This window comes from Podarcis vaucheri (assembly GCF_965113315.1).
Source record: "Podarcis vaucheri genome assembly, chromosome: 3".
Lineage (NCBI taxonomy): Eukaryota > Metazoa > Chordata > Lepidosauria > Squamata > Lacertidae > Podarcis > Podarcis vaucheri.
In genome coordinates, this window is record NC_138761.1 from 82,700,702 (window position 1) to 82,722,818 (window position 22,117).

General features: G+C 42.8%; 2 long non-coding RNA genes across 2 annotated transcripts in view; one reads left to right on the plus strand and one right to left on the minus strand.

Annotated features, from left to right (window-relative positions):
• The window catches only part of LOC309529142, a 598,034-nt gene that overhangs the window by 563,179 nt on the left and 12,738 nt on the right, over positions 1–22,117 (minus strand). The window lies entirely within an intron of this gene.
• On the plus strand, positions 12,432–19,181 carry LOC309529145. Its single transcript, XR_014218090.1, has 3 exons — positions 12,432–12,512; positions 15,327–15,489; positions 18,865–19,181. It is a non-coding gene; the product is annotated as an uncharacterized lncRNA (long non-coding RNA).

Here is a 22,117-nt window from a genome sequence, read left to right on the forward strand (position 1 = left end):
GGGGTAATGGGGGTTAGCAGAGGTGCAGAAAAGAGGCAGACATTTAATATTAACAATTAGAGGGTGGGCAGCAGAGTACCAAGCAAGTCTGACCACACATCACCCATTCTCCTGCTCTCTTGTTGATTTTAAATGGGAGAATTTGAAGCATTTAACAGCAAACATATAAAACAGAACAAAGCCAGTGAACAAAGACTCCTTTGTTCAGAATATTCTAAAATACAATCATAAACCTTTTTAATTAAATGGATTTTATTTTATTTTTTTAGGCTGGATGTGGAGTGGGTGTAGGGGCAGTTGGTTTTCAATATATTAAAACAGGATTAGGCAGATCGGGATAGGTTTTCTACTGATAGGTCTCTCTGGGTAACTTGCAGCAGATCACCCAGGATTTCCAACTCTCAGCTATTTAACAAGAACAATCACTTCTTTTTCAAATTCAGCTGCTGAAATGGGGTGGGGAGGAAAGTTTGTGGTAAAACCAGAAGTGGACTATGAGCTCATTTCTGGAACTGAAAGCAAATTATTTGGGAGGGGATGCACTCAAAAGTGTTCTCTTCCCCAATCCCGGGTGTGTATCTGCCCCTCTTTCTAAGCCACTCTTTCATATTTGGCTCCATCTGGTGGACTTTGGAGTTCTCTTGAATGGAAGTGGTTTTCCTGAATGTGGCATCTGTCAGCATCACCCTAGAGCCAGTGCGCCAACTGGACTCATGTACCTCAACCCCGACTGGGCTGGGCGAGCTGGGTAGCACCGCCAGAGACCTCCTTCCCGCAGGAAACGGTCACAGTGCTGTGGACTCACAGCTTAGAGCTGAGAGCACCGGATTCACTGTCTCAATAATACAGTCGTTGCGCAGCAGAGTTTTGCAGAGTCTTGCAGAGTATAAACCACTCGGAGAGCAGCTCTGTAAAATATCTTCCTTTTATTCTATAACTACAACTATGATACAAAACTATATACAGAGCTGAATATTCTGAGCATAAATCAATGCTACACTGAGAGTCTGCAGCTGCTCTTAGCAGCAATATTATCTCTAGGATCTCTAACACTCTCACTCTCTCCGATACACTGACTGACTGACTCTCTCTCACACACACAGATATGTTGCTGGGCAGAATAAGTAAATAGGCAGGACACGCCTCCTCTTCTCTGTGGAGAGTCAGCAGAGATCATCAGGAGATGGTCAGGAGATTCTTGGGTATGGGAGGGGTGAAATCTCCTCATATTTGGCACCATCTGGTGGACTTTGGAGTTCTCTTGAATGGAAGTGGTTTTCCTGAATGTGGCATCTGGGTGGCAGTTCCACATTCTCGGTGCTCTGGTTCCATTGCATACTTTTCACGGAAAAACTCTTCTCCCCAACCCCAGTGCTGATGCCACCCGCCCACCCACAAGAAATGCACAACCTGCTTTAAACAGTCCTTTGAAGCTGGATTTCTTCTCTGCTATCAGATGGTGAGCGAAAATTAAATCCTGCTGCCTCGGCTGTGCTGTCCTTTCCCAAGGACAGACAGCTGAGGCAGAATTAAACCATGTCATCCCGCCAGAGATATCAGCTGATGAGCAGGTGGGTGTGACTTGGGGGAAATAGCCTCATGGGCCTCAATTGGCCTATGGACCAGAGCTTCCCCAGCTCTCCTTTTCAGGGTTGCCAGGCCAAAAGCTGGGGAACGTCTGCTGTTAAGTCTCTAGATAGAGCAAGATCCCTCCTTCCTTCCCTGGCCATGTTATATCCCAGCCACATCCAAAGTCCGTTTCAGGGGCCTAATCTGGCCCGCCAGTTGGTTTAATCCAGCCCCTGTGACAGTTTATTTCCTGGGGTAAAATCCTAAAATAAACCTCAAAAACTTCAATCCTTAAAGAAGCTCAACAACTTCAATCCTAAAAGGTCAACAACTTTGGTCGGCCCTCACAGCCCTTCACTTTCTCAAATCTGGCCCTCTTTGAAAAAAGTTTGGACACCACTGTTATATCCCATACTTGCTGTGTTATGTGTCCACCTGGAGTCCTGATCACTTACTGCAGGTAAGAGAGGAGGCTAGACAGCAGAAATGGAGCAGGAGAAGTCACCATTGTTTCATCTCCTGCTGCACTGGGAGAGTTAAAATGTATTATGCATGTTCTTCTGTCTTCAGCCAGGCAAGCCTTACACTTTCCCATTCACACACATTATTACTGACTGAATGCTAATTGGATGGAACTCTTGGAGCTGAGGCATCATCCATCAAGAGCAAGACTAGTTTAGCCTATGTTTCCTGTATCCTAATGAAGTAAAGAATTAATCTCTGGCCTAATGCAATTGCCTGTCAACCTTGCTGTTGTTCTTACAGCCTTTCTTTTGAGAGCTGTACTACTTTGTTCTGTTTCAGACACACACAATATTTAACACAGAACCTTTAGGTTTTCGGCTCTTTATCTTTACTGTAAATAACACAGTCTTACTGGAAAATGCAGAAGTAGATTTAGAAACTGTTTCTGGGATATTGTTTCATCACCACACTGGAAATAAAGGAAGTACGGTACTGTTGCTTCCCCCACCCCTCTCTGCAACAGTCTTGTAGCATCCTCTTGTGACTCACTACAGAGCAAGTTTGAAAAGTTTCAGCCTTACTTAAATTCCATGTCAATGATTCTGTTTCTATCAGCAGACAAAGCAACCTTTGCAGTGCTGACCGGCCTGGTGTGTATGTGCTTGTTCCATCATGTTGGAGGTAGCCTGTCCTAGAAGGGACATTTTAAGGTTGTATCTAATGACCAGAAGTACCTGTGCTGAAGAAACTGGGGTGTTCCTTTCAAAAAGCACAGTTACCAGGTGGGGGGGGGAGTTCCTTGTCAACACACAGCTATGTTAAACATAGTCTTCAGAATAAATTTGGCAGGAATGATCAGAGAGAGAGACCAATATCTCCTGAAAGCAAAACTGATTTCTCTAATTTTACTAAATGGGGGAAATGTTACAATGGGATGAGGGGTTAGGTAGCAGTGTGGTGGTGAGCAAACACCAGGGTGAGGAGTGTGACTGTCAGATCAAGCTTGTAATCACAGGAAATTTTCCTAGGAATCTTCAATCTTGGTGCATTTTGGAGAGGGCTGTTAAAGTAAATAAAGAGCTTTGGTCTCTTTTTCTTCTTGCTCTTGTGCAAGTTTGCTGTCTGAGAAACAGGAGCATTATTTGAAGAGTTCTGGTTTTTTAATCTTATGCTGCTTGTTTGTTCTTACTAGAGTCATTGGATCCACCCCACACCGCCTTTCCTCTTAGAATAGTTCTGGACCGAGGATTTGCTTTAAGTTCCACATAGTCAATTTCATTTAGTCTGTCACAAGTAATTATATTCAGTCATAGTATGCCTTATATTGTTAAATTCTTAGTCTCTCTCTCAGACACACCCTCTCCCTCCCACCCACAAACTCCTTAGGCTGTCCCAAGTGATGTTTATTTATTGTATTATTTATCAGCCAAGCCATAGTCTGCCTTATTAAGCCATCATCATCATCATCATCATCATCATCATTGTTTATATTGCTAAACTCTTAGTGCCTGTTCTGGAAAATTTCATCCACTTTTGTCCAAAGTATAATAGATTATAATAATTTTTTTAATTCCCATACTGAATGGAGAAAAATTAAGCCTCGTTTTTCCCAAAACAGACTTGGACAGACTCTGAAGTACCTTAGGAACGAAGGGGACTGTTTTCCAAACTGCCATATTGGGGTACAAACCAAATTTTAAGGTTGGTGTCTACCTCTGGCTAAAGACACACACTATTCTGGGAGGAGCTTGTTTCTGAGAGCCAAGTTGTTCAGAAAAACAGGAATAAAGGCAAGGATTTAATGGTGAAGGAAATATAAAGAATAAGAATTAGTATTTCAGAATGGATTGCAAGAGGTGTCTGAAGGAATAAAGGGAAATGACTATTCCTGGAATTTACAGGGCGACAATAGGGCAGCTATTTTCTAGAGAAAATCTCAGTCTCCAGGGATGTCGGCTCAGCACCTGGCTTTTAATACCAAAATAACACTCTGTCTGGTTTATCAGCTCTAATGATGTGCTATTCAATTAACACTCTATCATGCCATCAAAAATAAATGTGTCCACATAATTAAAAAAAAAAGTCTAGGCTAATATATCCAGGAGCGGGAACAGAACCTTCATCTCTCTCTAATTGAAATACTTAATTAAAGAAAGCAATACACTGTCCCTTGAAAGGTTATGGTACAGAAATGCTCCCCAAATCAAATATTTTCCAAGCCAAGTCAGCCTGCTGGTGCAGACAGAGGCACGGCTAGGCTTGAGGGGGAACCCCGGACAAGGTGCCCCCCATTGCCCAATCTCCCCTCTGGCTCCCTTCTAGCTGCCATCTGCTAGGCAATGTGATGTCATTGCCAATATTTTTTTTAATCCCCTTTCTATCCTGGTGCCATGAGCTCAATGTTTGCTTTATTAGAAGGCTGTTCATGTGACAAGAACAAGGTTAAGCAGACCAAACTCTACACTTCATGCTAAACTGTACCCTTAATACAGCTACTCTGTGCTAGCTTTTTAATTTTTTGCATGCAAAAGCTCCTGTTTTCATCCCTGGCCTCCACAGCTAAAAGGACCAGGAAATAGGTGTTGCAAACTATCTGCCAAAGATTTTGCAGAGCTGGTGTCACCACCTAGTGGCAGAGGCCAAGACCTATGCCACTGCTTATATTGGATTGATTGAAAGCAGGGGCGTAGGAAGGGGGCGGGGGGCTGTTCGCCCCAGGTGTCACCCTGAGGGGGGGTGACAAAATGGCAGTGGCCGAGGGCTACACTCACTGTAGGGTGGTCAAGGGCACGTGCGTGCCGTTGTTATGGGCACCGCTTGAGCGCCATCTGTATGGACGCAACGCATGCACCAGTTGTATTGGCACCATACATGCGCCATCCGTATCGGCGCCGCTCGAGTGCTGTCCATATCAGCGCTGCATGCGTGCCGTCAGTATGGGCTCCGCTTGAGCGCCATCTGTATCGGCGCCACGCAGGCATCGCCGGGCAGTTTGCCCCTCCCCTCAACACCCCGCAGCGGCTACTGTAGAGCCTTCCTTCGCCACTGGTTGAAAGGTGTAGGGACAAGGAGGTACAGAGGAGTCTACCCACCGGCCCCTTCAGCTCCAGGACCTGCCAAATGCTGAGAAAGCACATGTCAATACTGGGTCTCTTCCAGGGTGGATGCCCCTCTGCAGGCCACTGCAGTGCTTTTAACAGTGCTTGGTGGCGAGCCACCATTTAAATTTGCCACAATCTTCCTAATGCAGGAGCAGCCTAAGTCACTTTGCTGCCTGATGGACCAGTCTCCTCCTCTGCATCTGTGGGCAGACATCAGCTAGTGCCCAGATCCATTCTCCTACAGCTCCCTGCCACTTACCCACCTCACCCTCAGCCTCTGCATCCTGTGGTGGCTGCCTCACCCTGATTAAAAGCAAAATTAAAACCATAGAACTGTAGAGTGATATGGGTCATCTAGACTAGGCTTCCAGACTAAGTAATTCAGTACGTCGTCGTCGTCGTCTTCTTCTTCTTCTTCTTCTTCTTATTATTATTATTATTATTATTATTATTATTATTATTATTATTATTTTAATGGTGCGTGGGAGCAGGGCAAGCATCAAGGCTGGGCTTGCTCGGGTCCTGTCAACTTCCTGCTGGTGATAAGCCTGTTTTCAGTGCAGTGTTTAGGACTTTAGGGTTGCAAATCCAGGATATAGCCCAAAGTAAACCGGGATAAAGGGGTATGGACTATTCTGGAACCAAAGCATAATTTATCATAATCCTGACTGGACAAAATGAGGAAGGAGGAGGAGGAATGATAAAACTGGACAAAGGCCAAAGTAACTCCTTGGCCCTGAAGGCACACTGTCTGAATTCTTCCATGTATCAACAGGGGAACATCACCAAATCTCCAGCTCCCCACAGGAAAGTACTTCCCACATTTTAACAGGTATAATACATATTAGCAACTCCTGTCCTAACACAACTACATTGTTTTTCTTATTCAGGCCAGTCTGGTCATGCCAAAACAATCTGGCAGTGTCAGGAACAAATTTGTCAAATGGGATGACATGAAAAGATAGCCCTGAACTTACTCAGGAAGAATTCAAAAAGAAAACAATCACCATGGTTACATGCACGATAAAGAAGCGAGAGCACTGAAGTGTTTATTCTGTGTGGAGGTTTTTTTTTACTTTTGTTGGCGTGGACTTTTTATTCTCCCTCTGACCGCACTGTTGCAACACAAAGCATTAAAAAAAAAATCCTAATGAGAATACAGTACAAGCCTCAAGCAATCTTGTCAAAGATATTTACAATTATAATAGTTAGGATGTCCAAAGGAAATAGATGGGGTTATAGATTAAATGGCCATGTGAGTGAGCTGGAAGGGGAAAGGGTGATCAGATTCCAAACTCATGCTAGTCTGCATCGTGTTTTGCATTTGCACTGCTTGTTTGAACAGTGGATGTTCTGTAATAAGTAAGTAAGTAATAAGTGTGAAAGCAAAAACCAATGAATGTCTTGCTTTAATTCCCACTTGACATTCCTCCAAGCAGTTATTTTTACATAATTATTTACCATCAGCTGTGATGGCAGAGAAACTGCTTTGTATGCAAAAGATCCCAAGTTTGAACCCCATTGTCTCCACATCCAGCTGGGAACTATCCCATGATTTTATTGGAGATGTAATGAAGATAATGCTTCTATAAAACACATGTTTTACAATGCCCTGTACTTAGTAAGTTTTGGGAGAAAATAGTGTATTATATAAATATGACTGTGTGGGAAAAGCTAAAATTTCCAGAGGATATTCTTCTTTTGAACTATATACCTGCTACGTGGAATTTGACAACTAGATAATGTAAATGGGTTCTCCATACCCTTACTGTGGCCGAAAGGCTGATATCACTGCACTGGAAAAATAAATGTACAGCTCCATTTATTCAGTGGATGGAAGACCTGACTCCACTTGCCAGTAAAAGCTAATTGCTTATAGACAGAGACTGACTTTGCATGGACAGGTATAATGAATTGAACTTATTTAGATAAAATGCAGTAGGTTATTTTTATTTTTTTTATTGTTAACTGTTAGCAATTGGTGTATTAATATACTATATTTCTTTTCTCTCTCTCTTGTCTTTTCTTCACTTTTTTCTTTTTTGAAAAAGAAGGCTCTGAGCTCATTTGCCTTCTCATGCTCCTCCCCACCCCCAGCGCACGATGCCAAAACTGTATATTCAAGCAGCATAGCAGAACATTGCATATAAAACTCCGAGGGAAGAGTCCAGTTGACTTCGATCAAGATTTACAAAGCATTTGCCATTTTGCCAAGAGCCTGTGTAAAGCTGAGATTAGAACAAAGGGTACTGGGATAATATCATGAAGAAGTCAAAGTGATAACTCTTACAGATAAATCAGGATCACATAGCAGTATCAGTAATGTGCTTTGTCTTCTGTAAAATCCAAATTCCAAATCCTACTGATCAGTATTAAGATATGCAAGAGCTGGTCATGGATCTTCAAGATGATCTGCAAATTAATAGCAGTCAAAGAAGAAAACTTAAATTTGTATTCTATCCTTCCTTGAATGAGCTCATGTCTATGTCCATGGGGTTAGTTAGCCAATGGCAATTTTATTCCCACAGTAGTCCTGTGAATTGGTTAGGCTGAGAAGTAGTGAGCAACTCAAGGTTACTTACCACACAATCCCAGGCACATTTAGAAGCAAGTTCCGCTGAAGTAAAAGCTTACTTCTAGTAAATGTTCATAGTAAAAGGTAAAGGACTCCTGGATGGTTAAGTCCAGTCAAAGGCAACTATGGGGTTGCAGCACTCATCTCACTTTCAGGCCAAGGGAGCCGGCGTTTGTCCACAGACAGCTTTCCGGGTCATGTGGCCAGCCTGACTAAATCGCTTCTGGTGCAACAGAACACTATGACGGAAACCAGAGCGCACGGAAATGCCATTTACCTTCCTGCCAACTATTTATCTATTCACACTGGTATGCTTTCGAACTGTTAGGTTGGCAGGAGCTGGGACAGGACAATGGGAGCTCACCCCGTTCTGGGGATTCGAACTGCCAATCTTTTGATAGGCAAGCCCAAGAGGCTCAGTGGTTTAGACCACAGCGCCACCTGCATCCCCTTCTGTTCATAGTATTGCAGCCGTGGAAGATAGGAAGCTCTCAAGTCAGACCCGTGGGTCCATTTAGGTCAGTATTGTCTATATTGACTGGCAGCTGCTTGCCAGGATTCCAGGTAGGAGACTCTCCTAGCCCTAGAAGAAGAAGAAGAAGAGTTTGGATTTGATATCCCGCCTTTCACTCCCCTTCAGGAGTCTCAAAGCGGCTAACAATCTCCTTTCCCTTCCTCCCCCACAACAAACACTCTGTGAGGTGAGTGAGGCTGAGAGACTTCAAAGAAGTGTGACTGGCCCAAGGTCACCCAGCAGCTGCAGGTGGAGGAGCGGAGACACGAACCCGGTTACCCAGATTACGTGACTACCACTCTTAACCACTACACCACACTGGTTTCATTGTGCTACGGCCCTCCCCCAAATTCAATCTTATGCATATTTACTCAGAAGCAAGTCTCTCCATCTTCAAAGGGGCTTAACTTCCCTTGTATCCATACTGAGAACTGCTGCTTTACTTACATTTATGGCAGAGTGGAGGATTTTCAGAGGGATTTCCACTCTTCAGACCCAAACACACTAAACACTATACCAGTCCAGCCACAGATGCTTTATGCAGATGGGGTATATGTGATAACACAGCCATTTAAAGGGCAACCTGCTGGCACACAGCTTTGGAGGCTGTTAGCACACCTGTTGATTCTCTCTTGATTTCACACGTAAAGTTCAAGCTTAGTTCACCAGCTTATTTAGTTCCCTCTAGCTTCCCCCACCCCATTGCCCAGTTGATCACAAAACATTTCAGGAACAAAGGAACACAGCACCATTAGCTTCCTCTCCTGTTTTAGTCAGCCAGTGTTCATAAACAGGGCGAACAAAAGCAAAAACATCAATGTTTCCTTTTAAAATATGATCTGGTTTGAACAGCCTGATCTACATATTCATGGCTTAAAACACAGCACGCACACACACACACACACACACACACACTTAAAATTGCATTTCCACTTGCTGTATGCACCAAGGAGCAAAATGGGAGTCTTCACCTGGTACACATTACCTGATTTGTTTCCTAAACCAGCAGCCCCCTTCCCAAACCCCTATTCAAGAATGTTTCCATCTTTGCACATGCTGTCAACAGTGGTGCGAGAGCACTGGAGCCAGAGTGGTGATGTGTACATAGCCAAAGATAGGGACAGCAAATATGCTTAAAAAGAGTTTCCAGAGAGGTAGCCAGCCATGCTAGTCCGTTGCAACAAAAACAAAGCAATTTGTGACACTTAGAGTCTCACACATCTGATGAGGGCATGAGACCCCCACCCCTAAACCCTAGAAATTAATAAATGGTAGGATTTTGATTATTTGGAAAGGGAGGATACAAGCTACAGAGGAATTCCTGAGCTAGCCTAGCAAAGCGACCTGGCCAAGCTAGGGCCATTAAGAAACGATACAGGGCCACTGAGACCCACTGGCAATGCAATAGAACTGTCCTCCCTCCTTGCCCTGAGGTGTGAACAGAGATCGGGGATTGGAAGGTTGCCAGGGTAAGTGGGTGTGAGGTGACAGGAAAAGAGAGTTTTTAGCAGAGTGTTCTGAGAAAAAGAAGGAAGAAGAAAGACAGGGATCCATCTTGGGCAGGTTGGCTTAAGGCTGGCTGCACTGCTGTGGGGGACAAGCCCCTCTTGAAATGACTATGCTGTAAGCTCTGAACTCCCTCCATGCAGACTGAAGGTGCAAATAGGTTGATGAACCGTGTTTCTTAAAGCAATGACAGTCTCCACCATGTCTCAATTCTCAAGAAACACATACCCTGGGTGAGTGCCTGGAACCCCTTGTGATCTTTCTATTGCTCAGCAGAGAGTGGAGGTGGCACCTGACTTTTGTAAAAATATATTCAAGCTGACCAAGAGGAAAGCCAGGTTTGGTTCTAACTAAGTTTTTAATTTACAGTGGTGCCTCGCAAGACGAATGCCTCGCAAGACGAAAAACTCGCTAGACGAAAGAGTTTTCCATTTTTTGAGTCGTTCCGCAAGACGAATTTCCCTATGGGCTTGCTTCGCAAGACGAAACGTCTTGCGAGTTCTTGCGAGTTTGTTTCCTTTTTCTTAAAGTCGCTAAGCCGCTAATAGCCGTGCTTCGCAAGACAAAAAAAACGCAAGACGAAGAGACTTGCGGAACAGATTAATTTCGTCTTGCGAGGCACCACTGTAAATATTGAATAAGGCTATGAGATGAAGCAACGTGTCACAGAGTGCTTCCCCCAGCCAACATTAATGCCAAACAGGAAGTACCTTGTACAAAAGATACCTGCTAGCGCAGAGCTTTGAAGTTGAAGCCACTGATTGCGTGTCACATTTCCTGTTCCAGTTACGCTGGTCCTGCTAGCCCATTTGGCTGTTAGCAATCACGAAAGAGATTGGCACAGTTCCCATATGGATGTATCAGATTCACTTACAACACCCAACTCTTACAGAAGCCATTTGTCCATTACCCTTGCCTATTTCTCTTGTTTTATACTAAGGAAGGGTGGATACCAGGTTGTTGGGGGGGTGGGCAATTTTAGTTAAAATTATAGCCCCAGAGAGGGGAATTGTTATAAGACATCTAAGGTCATAAATAAAATGAACGTTCATGAGCGCACAAGGGAAAAACACATACATAAACCACATGTTTGAAATAGTATAGGAGAGCAATGCTGAAGCCATCTTGACTCTTAATGACCCCAAATATTTCCTCTGCAGAAGGAAATATCTTGGAAACACTTTTCCCAATAGTTCTTTCCACTTACGAATTCTTCAAATCCTGTCAAAAGGGCATATTTTGTGCATGAACAGAAGGCAGCTTGTGTGGTCTCCGTGTCTTTTGCCAAGGGAGTGGAGAAACAGCTTGAGGGATAACTTTGAGCAGACTACTAGCAGTAAGGGAAAGGATTATACAGCCTCTCTTTGGGTATTCTCTATGGTAGTCCCCAAGGTATCTTTTCAATAACAAATAAATCAGGAAACCAAAAAAATGCAGTGTGTAAGTAGCAGTCTGGCCCCAAAGAACATCACTTTTCTAAATAGCTCATTTTAACGTACAAGTTTGTATTACCGTTTTGAGCTGGGTAACTGTTTAGGCAACATGTGAGCAAGTGAGGCTGCTGCAAGATTAATTTTTATTACCGGTAAGTCTTTTTCACAATATCGGGACTGCTTAAGCTTATGTCAATTAAATTTATATCCGGATAATTAAACATTCATTTGGAACATCAACTGTGTCCTCAAAGGCTCAGGCAAGTGACACCTGGGTCATTTCATCTCTGCAGGCTGCAAAGCATTAATGGATGAAAGAAAGAAGCCCTCAGCAGGTCTGTATTAATTATCTTTCCACCTCTCCTCATACTGCCCTCATGGAAGATAAGGGTCACTGCAAGTCAGAATGACCTAGCCAGAAGCTTCCCACTCGCTCCATTGTCGAATTACCCAATTTTTCACACTGAAAAGCCAGATCATTGCATTCACGTAGCGCAGACTCCTAAGCCAAGCCTCCACCTCCACTCACGAGCCGGTGCAAAGAAGTTCTTTGTACAGCTACCATCAATTCCATTTTCTGCCTAGCAGTATTTCAGTGTTAAAGAGTTTTACCATAGGAATAAATAATCATTCAATAGCTAGAATGCATAAAGGACAAGGTTACAGTCAGGAAAGTTATATTAACAGTTTGCTTTCTTCCCATTTCCACCTGAATCCACACACACTCACTCACACGCACACACACACAGAGAGGGAGATTTAATGGTTTTTTATTGAACTAGTGAGCACTAAGGTACCAAATGTGAAAATCAGACTGCATTTCAGAGCATTCTCAAGGCCAAACTAGAGGGCAGGTGATCCACATTTTTAAGCAGATTTCTCCCAGCCATAAAGAAAGAGGGTACATATTTTTAAACAAATGAGTTAGACAGGTGAGGAGCACAGAGCCATCCCACTGCAGTTTCTTAAGTCTGCCTGCTTGCCCGCCCCACAACATACACTAGCACTGGGCATTGGCATGGCCTGAGGGCAGGGAGGCAGCCACCCCGTAAATCAGGTAAATAAACAAAATTACTTAACTAAGAGTAGAAGTGATCAGAATATTTGAAATTGAAACGCTTGCTGAGGTCACTTCGATGATGTTGTGGCACATTCTAGCGAAACAACTGGCAACCCAACTGAGCAATAGGCATGGCTTCTGGGAACTGACCAATCGCGTCACAGGTAGCTCAGTTCTGGAACAGGTGCCCTGCCTGCTTCCTCATGGCGTTGCCCATGCACCAGGAGCTTCCCTCCTCCAGTGCTGGACTGGAGAAAAGTGCTTGGAGAGAGGGGCAGTACTTGGAGAGGTAAGCAGCTGCAGAAGAAAGTCTTCCATGGGCATAGCCAGGCTTTATGTTGGTGGGGGGGTCAGAACCTCAGTTAGTTAAGTATTTTTTATTGATTTAGGGATGTGGGTGGTGCTGTGGGTTAAACCACAGAGCCTAGGACTTGCCAATCAGAAGGTCGCCAGTTTGAATCCCTGTGACAGGGTGAGCTCCCGTTGCTCAGTCCCAGCTCCTGCCCACTAGCAGTTCAAAAGCACCTCAAAGTGCAAGTAGATAAATAGGTACCACTCCAGCAGGAAGGTAAACAGCATTTCCATGCGCTGCTCTGGTTCGCCAGAAGCGGCTTAGTCATGCTGGCCACATGACCCGGAAGCTGTACGCCGGCTCCCTCGGCCAATAAAGCGAGATGAGCGCCGCAACCCCAGAGTTGGTCATGGCTGGTCCTTTACCTTTTATTGATTTACTTGCTGTGGGGGCTGCTACCCTCCTGCTCCCCCCCCCCGGCTACTCCCATGGCTTCTGAACTCCTCATTTTTCAGTTTAAAGTGGAAGCCTCATCTTTCTACATGATAAGGGAAGGCACATTTTCAGTGCAAGGATCTGCCGCCATTGTGACTTGCCTCTGCCTTGTTAGGAGAGGAACTCTACTAACTCAGTGTGACAAGATCTGGTGGCTGAGCAGATATCAAATAATCATCTGGCTCAAAAAGGCAGAACGACTGGTTACGCAATACTCGCCCCTGACTTGAGCTGCCCTGTATAATGTGCAGCAAATGTTGGTGGTTTCAAGTTGAGCCAAAGGGACCAGCAGGAGGGGTAAGGGGATATGAAAAGGGAGGAGGTTATAATTAGAATGCATTGCATGCTTTACATGCAAAAGGTTTCGGGTTTGATCGCCAGCATCTCCAGGTAAGCCTAAAAAGGACTCCTGTGTGAAACTGTCGAAACCCACTGCCAGTCAAGTGTGCGCAACTACTGAGCTGGGTGAACCAGTGGACTTGGTCTAAGGCAGCTTCGGCTGTTTCTAATAAGCCATATTACGAGTATGATCATCTCCCTTGCTCTGTAGAATCTGTCCCATTTGATTACTAGTGATCTGACCATCTAAGCTGCCATGCACCATGAAAATGTATACAAATGCACCTAGAAAAGATGTTTGACAACATCTTAGGAGAATGCAAGGTTATTGCACTAGTATTGCATCAATCACACACTTGCCTGGACTGTCTGCAGCATTTGCAGAAAATTGGCGGGGGAGCCTTATGACATATCTTCTTCCCACATGTCCCTGTGAATCTGGAAAGGTAGAACTGACACCTTGTTTTCTTATGTTTTGCTCCTTTTATTGTGATATTTTGTAAGATTTTTACTGAGCTCTTTTCACAGAGATTCTCAGGACGATATGGTGCATTTTGTGCTTTTTAAAAATTATTTTTAAATCGGAATGCATCCACATTTTCCAGTGTGGCTAAAGCTCACCAGGGACTGATTTTGGCAGAGTTATAATTTTGTTTTCTATGCCTGGTGTTTTATAATACAACACAGTTCCTACTAATTTCATTTTTGCGGTTCTCCATTTTGTTTCGTTTGGTATTATTTTACATATTTCTGCAAAGTTTGTTTTCTCTTTAATACTAATGATTGACCATAATGAGGTTGACTGATGGATAGACTGATTTTCACACACCTGGATTGGTCTACAACTATACCACTCATCAGAAAAGTGGAGCTACCTTTCCCCCTTCTCCAAAGGAGATTTATGGTGCAATCCTTTCCATGTCTATTCAGGAATTAGTCCTACTAACTTCAGTGGGGCTTCAAAGTGGGAGCAAGTGCATACGACAGTGGTGGCTAACCCCTGTTTTGGAAGTCTGATCCAGTCCTCCAAGCAGATTTTACAAGCCCTTCAAGAACCGATTGATTTTGGTAGTGGTGGCAGAAACATATATAACAAAGCAGACACAGCTAGAGGGTGGGCAGAGTTCCGTTTTTCCAATGGGGAGTCAAACTGTCCCCTTCCTGGCTGCTAGACCCATCACTGGATGAGGTGAGCAGAGAGGGAGCTTGTTGTCTTAACAGCTTCTTTGCACAGATAGCTGATGAGGGCACGTGTCTGTGTGTGCCTGAGCGTGTGGGGTGGATACACCAAGTTTTAGCCACCCCTGCCCCTGGCCTGAAAAAAAACCCACAACAACTATACCACAAATGATGACAACGAAGTATCTGTGTGCGTTAACTTGGCAACATGCTTCCAAGAAGAGAGAACAGTGACATTTATGTTGCTTTCATACAGCGTGTAAACTCTTCATTCATTGCTATAGTCTATCAGTGTACCATGAGCATCTATCTTTATGGGAGGAAGGGCCTCAGGAATTGTGAATTTCTCCTGCCTGATTTCATCCTGTTCTGATGACCTGAAAAATTAAAGGGGAGGTTGCTGATGACTATGAGGATGAGGCATGTCAATAAGGCAAGATCACTCATAGTTCTCTCCCTGCTTAAAGGCTGCAGTGAATGGAAGCTTGCCAGTATTCTATCTGCCACACCCAGCTTACCTGAAATGAAGGACATTTCAGCGTCACTGGCTTAAATAAAGGGTGTAGCCCACAGAAAGGACAGGCTGGAGCGTGCCCTCCTGACTTTATCTCAAGGCCTGATGGAAGGAAAGCCTCATCCCCCCCCCCTTAGCCAGACTTATTTAATAGTCCATCACTGGGTTAGCTGTAGCGCTCCATCTCCATGGATAAACCTTTTCGATTTTAGTTCTAGAACCAGACGGAGTTCTCCTGCATTTGGGTGTTGCTGGTTTTGCTGTTCTCCACCCCCTCCCCGCAGTGCCTGCTCGAAAGACGCGTATTAATGAGCCAAATTCCCTCTCCATCAAGTCAAACCTTGGGAGAAATTGAGATAATCAAGTCTGACAACACAGGAGAAGCTGAATCAATAGCAGGACATGTTCTGCAATCTTCCTGCCTGTCATTTCAGGGAAACAGAAAAGGTGTTATTAGGTGGTTTGAAAATTCTTTCCCATTAGGTCTTTACTGTTTTGCAAGTATCCTCCTTCTGTGTGCGGGTTGTTGCCTGCAAGCCTAAGAGAGCTGCCAATTACAGAATCTCCTAAATGCCTGGCATCTTTTTATAAAACCGTGTCAACATTTTTGACACCACCTTCCTTTCTCAACAAGCACCTTCACCGAGACATTTAACCTACTCCAGTTTTATTTAGTGCTAACGAGCACAACCAGGAATTAGAATATTGGTGAAATGCCAAAACTTTGGGGGAGTTTTTCAGATTGACCATAAGTGATGCAAGGAGATAACATTTCCAGACGTTATGCAAGAACTCTGTAATAAAAATGAATCTTTCTTTCATTCTTTCTTTCTTTCAGCTGTGCAAAATTTGACCCTGACTCCACTCCCTGTTCACTTTTGCCATTGATGATTCTTTTGGTCTAGAACAGTGTTTCTCAAAGAGTGTGGCCTTCCAGTGGTCCTTGGTCCACTTTCAGATGGGCCTCAGTGCCACATCTTGCTCAAGGCCTCCTTAGCTGTCTGTCACTTGCCCCCTAGCTGCTCCATAGCCCTTTAGCTAGACCAATGCCAGCGCCAGCAACTTCTCCCATGCTAAGTAACAGTGGCTGGGGGACAACAAGGTTTGACTTCGTGTGTGTCCCCCTCTGAGGGGAAATGGCCGGATGAGGTGATGGAGGAAACTAGAAAGCGAAATAAAAGGTGAGGGATAGCTCAGTCTGTAGAGCATGGGACTCTTTTAATCTTGGGGTTGTGGGTTCGAGCCCCAGGTTAGATGAAAGATCCCTGCATTGAAGGGGGTTGGACTAGATGATGGTCATTGTCCCTTCCAACTCTAAGATTCTTAAATGTATGCAATTTGGCAACAACAAACCAAACAGACAGGGAATTGAAAAAGGAATAAGAGGAAAGCTGTTGTAGGAGAAAGAAGTGAATGTAGGAGGGCGTGAGGAAAGAAACTGGCATAGTAGTGGTGAGGAGAATAAGTCTGAGCTGAATGTGAAGGGAGAAGAATTTACAGGAGATGGATAAAAATACTTTGAGACGCATGTGGGTTGAGAAAAGAAAAAATATATAAAAGAAAAAGAGGCTGATACAATATCTACAGAAGAAATGTACGGGTATGTTGTTCGCTTAAGGAAAACTCATTGCCACAGGGAAAGCTCTTCAGCAAAGAAATCTAGCAATTTCCAGTGTGACGTTTTAATTCCTCCCCTGGTGTCCCCATTCAGGATTGGGAGGGTTCCCTATTTGGAACCCTGGAGATCCACTGCCAGTGCATGTGGACAATATTGCACTACTTGATGGACTAGTGGACCTGACTCAGCGTAAGACAGCTTCCTCTGCTTCATCATGGATAAAACTAAAGATTTCTACACCTTGCAAAATATTTTATCCCCAAACCAACACTTGCCAGCAAAAACAAATGGAAAAATAAAACAAGCAACACAGGGAATAAAAATGCTGCCTTTCCTCCCCACATATAAACAACTTCAGCCCTTCATATCAAATTATTCCATCAGCCACAATTGAATGCAGGCTTTCAGCCTTATATAATCAAAATCTAAAGCACAATTTAAGAATTCTTCAAGGTTTAAGGCAGGCATAGGCAAACTCGGCCCTCCAGATGTTCCGGGACTACAATTCCCATCATCTCTGACCACTGGTCCTGTTAGCTGAGTTCATGGGAGTTGTAGTCCCAAAACATCTGGAGGGCCGAGTTTGCCTATGCCTGGTCTAAGGCCTGTCAGACATCCTGTCATCTCTCTAGATTTAGCAGCTAACTTGGCGTCACTTGGCAGTCCTGTACAAGACAGGACAAAGCTTTCCACACAGAGGTACCAGTTTGCTAAATACCACTGTGCCCTTATAAGTCTCATTTCTGGGTTCTTTTTCTAGTATGTAGGGACAGAAGTCAGTCACCTGTGGCTCTTTCCTTATAGTAAACCTTCACTGCCATGAAGGAACGTGAAGCAGCAGGGTTGAAGTCCCTCTTTTGGGGACCATTTCCAGTTTGCAGGAGGGCTGGCAATCTGTTTTGCTGCTTGCTCTTATTCTGGATCTATGATCCTTCTGAGTGACATCAGCTCTCCTCTGTCTTCCCTGTTCCTGGCACTGTTCAATACATACCCAGTCTCTCTGTGGCTTGGCTCTGCAATCAGTGACTACTATCTTCCCCAGCGGCATTGCCTAGACTGCGCAGTATACAGCCATCTGAATTAAATCTGCAGCATTGTTTGTAACGGGTGCAGCTCTGGGGGAAATGTGTATTCCTGCACTGAATGTTCAATCCTTTAGCCAATCTAAAAATGCTCCCTTTTTTTGTTTCCCATTGTGTTTTGTTTTTCTTTGAGAGACCAAAACTCACAACATTTTCTGACTTTGAGAAGGGTTTTCAGTATTGGAAAAACTTGAATTCCTCTGTACATTAAAATGCATCTCATCACAGACATTGATACACAACGTGGAAAGACTTTGAAAGATTACGAATTGGTAAAACTCTGGATGCTAAAAACAGCCTTTAAGAGACTGAGAAATGGCAAAACATTCTAAAAGTTGCTGTCAATGTTATCATTTTTTGTGCCCAAGACAACTTGGTACTTCATGGAGGCAATTGGAGGGAAATTTCATGGGAACCTGGTATATTCCTCAGCAATGTTTTCCCCCCAAAAAAATATGTTTAGAGGTACTCTCATTTTCCTATTCCTATTGAAATACTGCCCCTCAATGAGGCCAAACTTAGATTCACAAAATGTTTAGGGGTATGCGTCTCCCTGCGTCCCCCCCAGAAAAGAAAGCACTGTTCCTCAGTACCTTGGAATTGATAAGCCCTCAGCTAGCAGCTCACATGACCTATGTGAATGCAAATAAATAAGTTCTGTGTTATTCCCCCCCCCAAAAAAAAAATATGAAGATGAGTTGATTGAGTTGATAGCGGGGAAAGTAAAGGATGAGAGATATTGGGGGAAATTAAAGCAGCAAAATATTTTTCTGTCATCTTCAACTGCACCACAAATAGTGCTTAGATGGAGCAGACGAGCCAAGTTATATTGTGAACACAAATGAAAAAACAGGAAAGGGCCTTTCAAATGATATTTTATTAAAACTAGAGGCAGACGGTTTGAAAATTAATGGCTGCCATAGTCAAGCGTATGATAATGGCAGCAGCATGGCTGGAAAATACAATGGCAAACAAGCAAGATTATCTCAGGTTTATGATTTGGTGAGATATATACCCTGTGCTGCCCACAGTTTAAATCTTGTTAGATACCAGGCTGCAAATGTTTAAGCAATGATTGTAATGTTTTTTGGAACTGTACAACAACTCTTCAATTTTTTTCAGTGGTTCTACAGGAAAATAGCAAGTTTTAATGGACAAACTTGGAGTTTCTTTAAAAGGTCACAGTGATACGAGGTGGTCATCCAAACAGAGAGCAATTAGTGCTTTTTGAAAGTCAGTAAATTGTGTTTTTTCAGTACTGCATGACATGGCAGATCACAGAAATTATAGCAATGGAACAGCTTTTGGAGCACAAGATTTGATCAGACAAATAGACTTCACATTTTGTTCTGCCTTCTTCAAAGATGGGGAAGAATACTGAGTTGCATCAAACAAGTGTATATAAGAGTACTCTCTGGATGAAATTTAGCCAAACATCAAGACTGTAACCTTACCAATGACTCTGGCATCTTGCGAATGCAGCTTTAGCAAGCTCAAGTTGATAAAGAATTATCTCTGTTGTACTGTGAACCAAGAAAGATTGACCAGCCTTGCCTTATTATCAATCAAACATGAAGTGGTTTCACAGATTATTGTAGATGCCATAGCAAATTTGCTTCAGTCAAAGCACGAAAAGTGAAATTTTAACTTGTTCATACACATAGATTTATAAGTAATAAAATACTGTTTATTTTTTAAAAAAATATTTTTATTATGGTTTTCCAGATAAGGATATGCAGTCAGATATACAAAGAAACAAGAACAACAAGAAAAAAAGATAAAAAGAAAGATAGATCTTTTCAAAGCTTCTTTCAGTCTTCTACCAGACTTCCCCACATCTCCCTCACCGTGCATTCTTGACAATAAAAATATCAGCAAATTATAACCTTGTTTCATGCGTTTCTTTTGTACTTTCAAATCATTGTGTTTTAGGTTTAAATTACTTATTATCAATTAACTCTAAGCATAAATATAATCTTGTTTTAAACATTTAAACATTGGTCTTTTCATTAATATTGCTTTGTTTCATATAACATCGACTCTCATTGCTGGGGCTAACCTTTCCAAATCATGTGAATTCTTATAATTCATATAACTTATAAAATTTTTGCAGATAGTCCTTGATTTTTTTCCAGTCCTCCTCCATTGCTTCTTCTCCCAAATCTCGGATCCTGGCAGTCATCTCGGCCAATTCCATATAGTCCATCAATTGCGTTTGCCACTCTTCCAGTGTGGGCAAATCTTGGGTCTTCCAATGTTTTGCAATAAGAATTCTTGCTGCTGTAGTTGCATACATAAAAAACGTTCTGTCCTTCTTTAACACCTTTTGGCCGACTATGCCCAAGAGAAAGGCCTCTGGTTTCTTAACAAAGGTATATTTAAATACCTTTTTTAACTCATTCTAGATCATTTCCCAGAAGGCCTTCACTTTTGGACAAGTCCACCATAGGTGAAAAAATGTCCCTTCAGCCTCCTTACATTTCCAACATTTATTGTCAGACAAGTGATATATCTTAGCAAGCTTGACTGGGGTCATGTACCACCTGTATATCATTTTCATAATATTTTCTTTCAAGGCATTACATGCCGTGAATTTCATACCGGTGGTCCATAACTTTTCCCAGTCTTCAAACATAATGTTGCACCCAATGTCTTGAGCCCATTTTATCATGGCTGATTTAACTGTCTCATCCTGAGTGTTCCATTTAAGCAGCAAATTATACATTCTTGATAATAACTTAGTCTTTGGTTCTAACAATTCTGTCTCTAGTTTCGATTTTTCCACCTGGAATCCTGTTTTTTTTATCCATCTTAAACACCTCCTGAATTTGAGCATAATGAAACCAATCTTGCACCTTATTCTTTAGTTTTTCATAGCTCTGTAATCTCCAATTTTCTCCAATTTTTTCCACTATTTCCCCATATTTCAGCCAGCCGGCCTCCATATTGGGTTTTTTCCTGGCCTTAGCCTCCACTAGTGATAACCACCTCGGGGTCTTACTTTCTAGTAAGTCTTTATATTTTGTCCAGACCATAAGTATTGCTTTCCTGACAATATGGTTTTTAAACATTTTGTGAGTCTTTACCTTGTTGTACCACAAATATGCATGCCATCCTAACGAGTTGTTAAACCCTTCCAGATCTAGGACATCCGTGTTCTCTAAAAGCAACCAATCTTTCATCCAGCAGAAGGCTGCAGCTTCATAATATAACCTTAAGTCTGGCAGGGCAAACCCCCCTCTTTCTTTCGCATCAGTTAATATTTTAAACTTTATTCGGGGCTTTTTGCCCTGCCAAACAAACTTCGAAATATCCTTCTGCCACTTTCCAAAACATTCCACTCTGTCCACGATCTGTAGGGTTTGGAACAAAAACAACATTTTGGCAAAACATTCATTTTTATAGCTGCTATTCGGCCCAACAAGGAAAGTTTCAGTCTTGACCAAATTTCTAAATCCTTTTTAACTTCTGACCAACATTTTTCATAGTTATCTTTAAATAAGTTCAAATTTTTGGAAGACAAGTTGACCCCCAGGTATTTCACTTTTTTAACCACATTTAACTCTGTTTCCTTCTGAAACCCATCCGTTTCTAAAGGTGTCAAGTTTTTCCCCAAAACTTTAGTTTTTTGTTTATTCAACTTAAAACCTGCGACCCGACCAAAATCATGAATCAGTTCTAGAACTCTTTTTGTACTAGATTCTGGCTCCTGTAGTGTTAACACCAAGTCATCTGCAAAAGCCTTCAGTTTGTATTGTTTCACTCCGACCCGTATTCCTTGAACCAGCTGGTCCTCCCTAATCATATTCAAAAGCACCTCCAGGACTGAGATAAATAACAAAGGGGAAAGGGGGCACCCCTGCCGTGTTCCTTTTTCAATTTTAAACTCATCTGTCACCACATTGTTCACTATCAACTTAGCTTTTTGTTCTGAATAAATTGCTTCTAAACCATTTTCAAACCCCCGTCCCACTCCCATCCCTTCCAGGTTCTTTTTCATGAACTTCCAAGAGATATTGTCAAAGGCCTTCTCCGCGTCAATAAAAATTAACACTGCTTTAGTGTTAATATTGGTTTGCAACAGTTCCAGAATATCAATAATGTTCCTGGTATTGTCAAACAAATGTCTGCCTGGGAGAAAGCCTGCCTGGTCCTTATGGATTACTTCATTTAGAACCTTTTTAAGTCTATTTGCCAAAATGTCCGCAAAAAATTTATAATCCACGTTTAGGAGTGAGATGGGACGGTAGTTCTTAAGCTGAGCCTTTTCAGTTTCCAATTTAGGTATCAATGTGATGAAAGCTTCTTTCCACGTTTCCAGTGCCCTCCTTCCCTCCATAATCTGATTGTAGACCTCCATTAGTGGTTGTGTCAA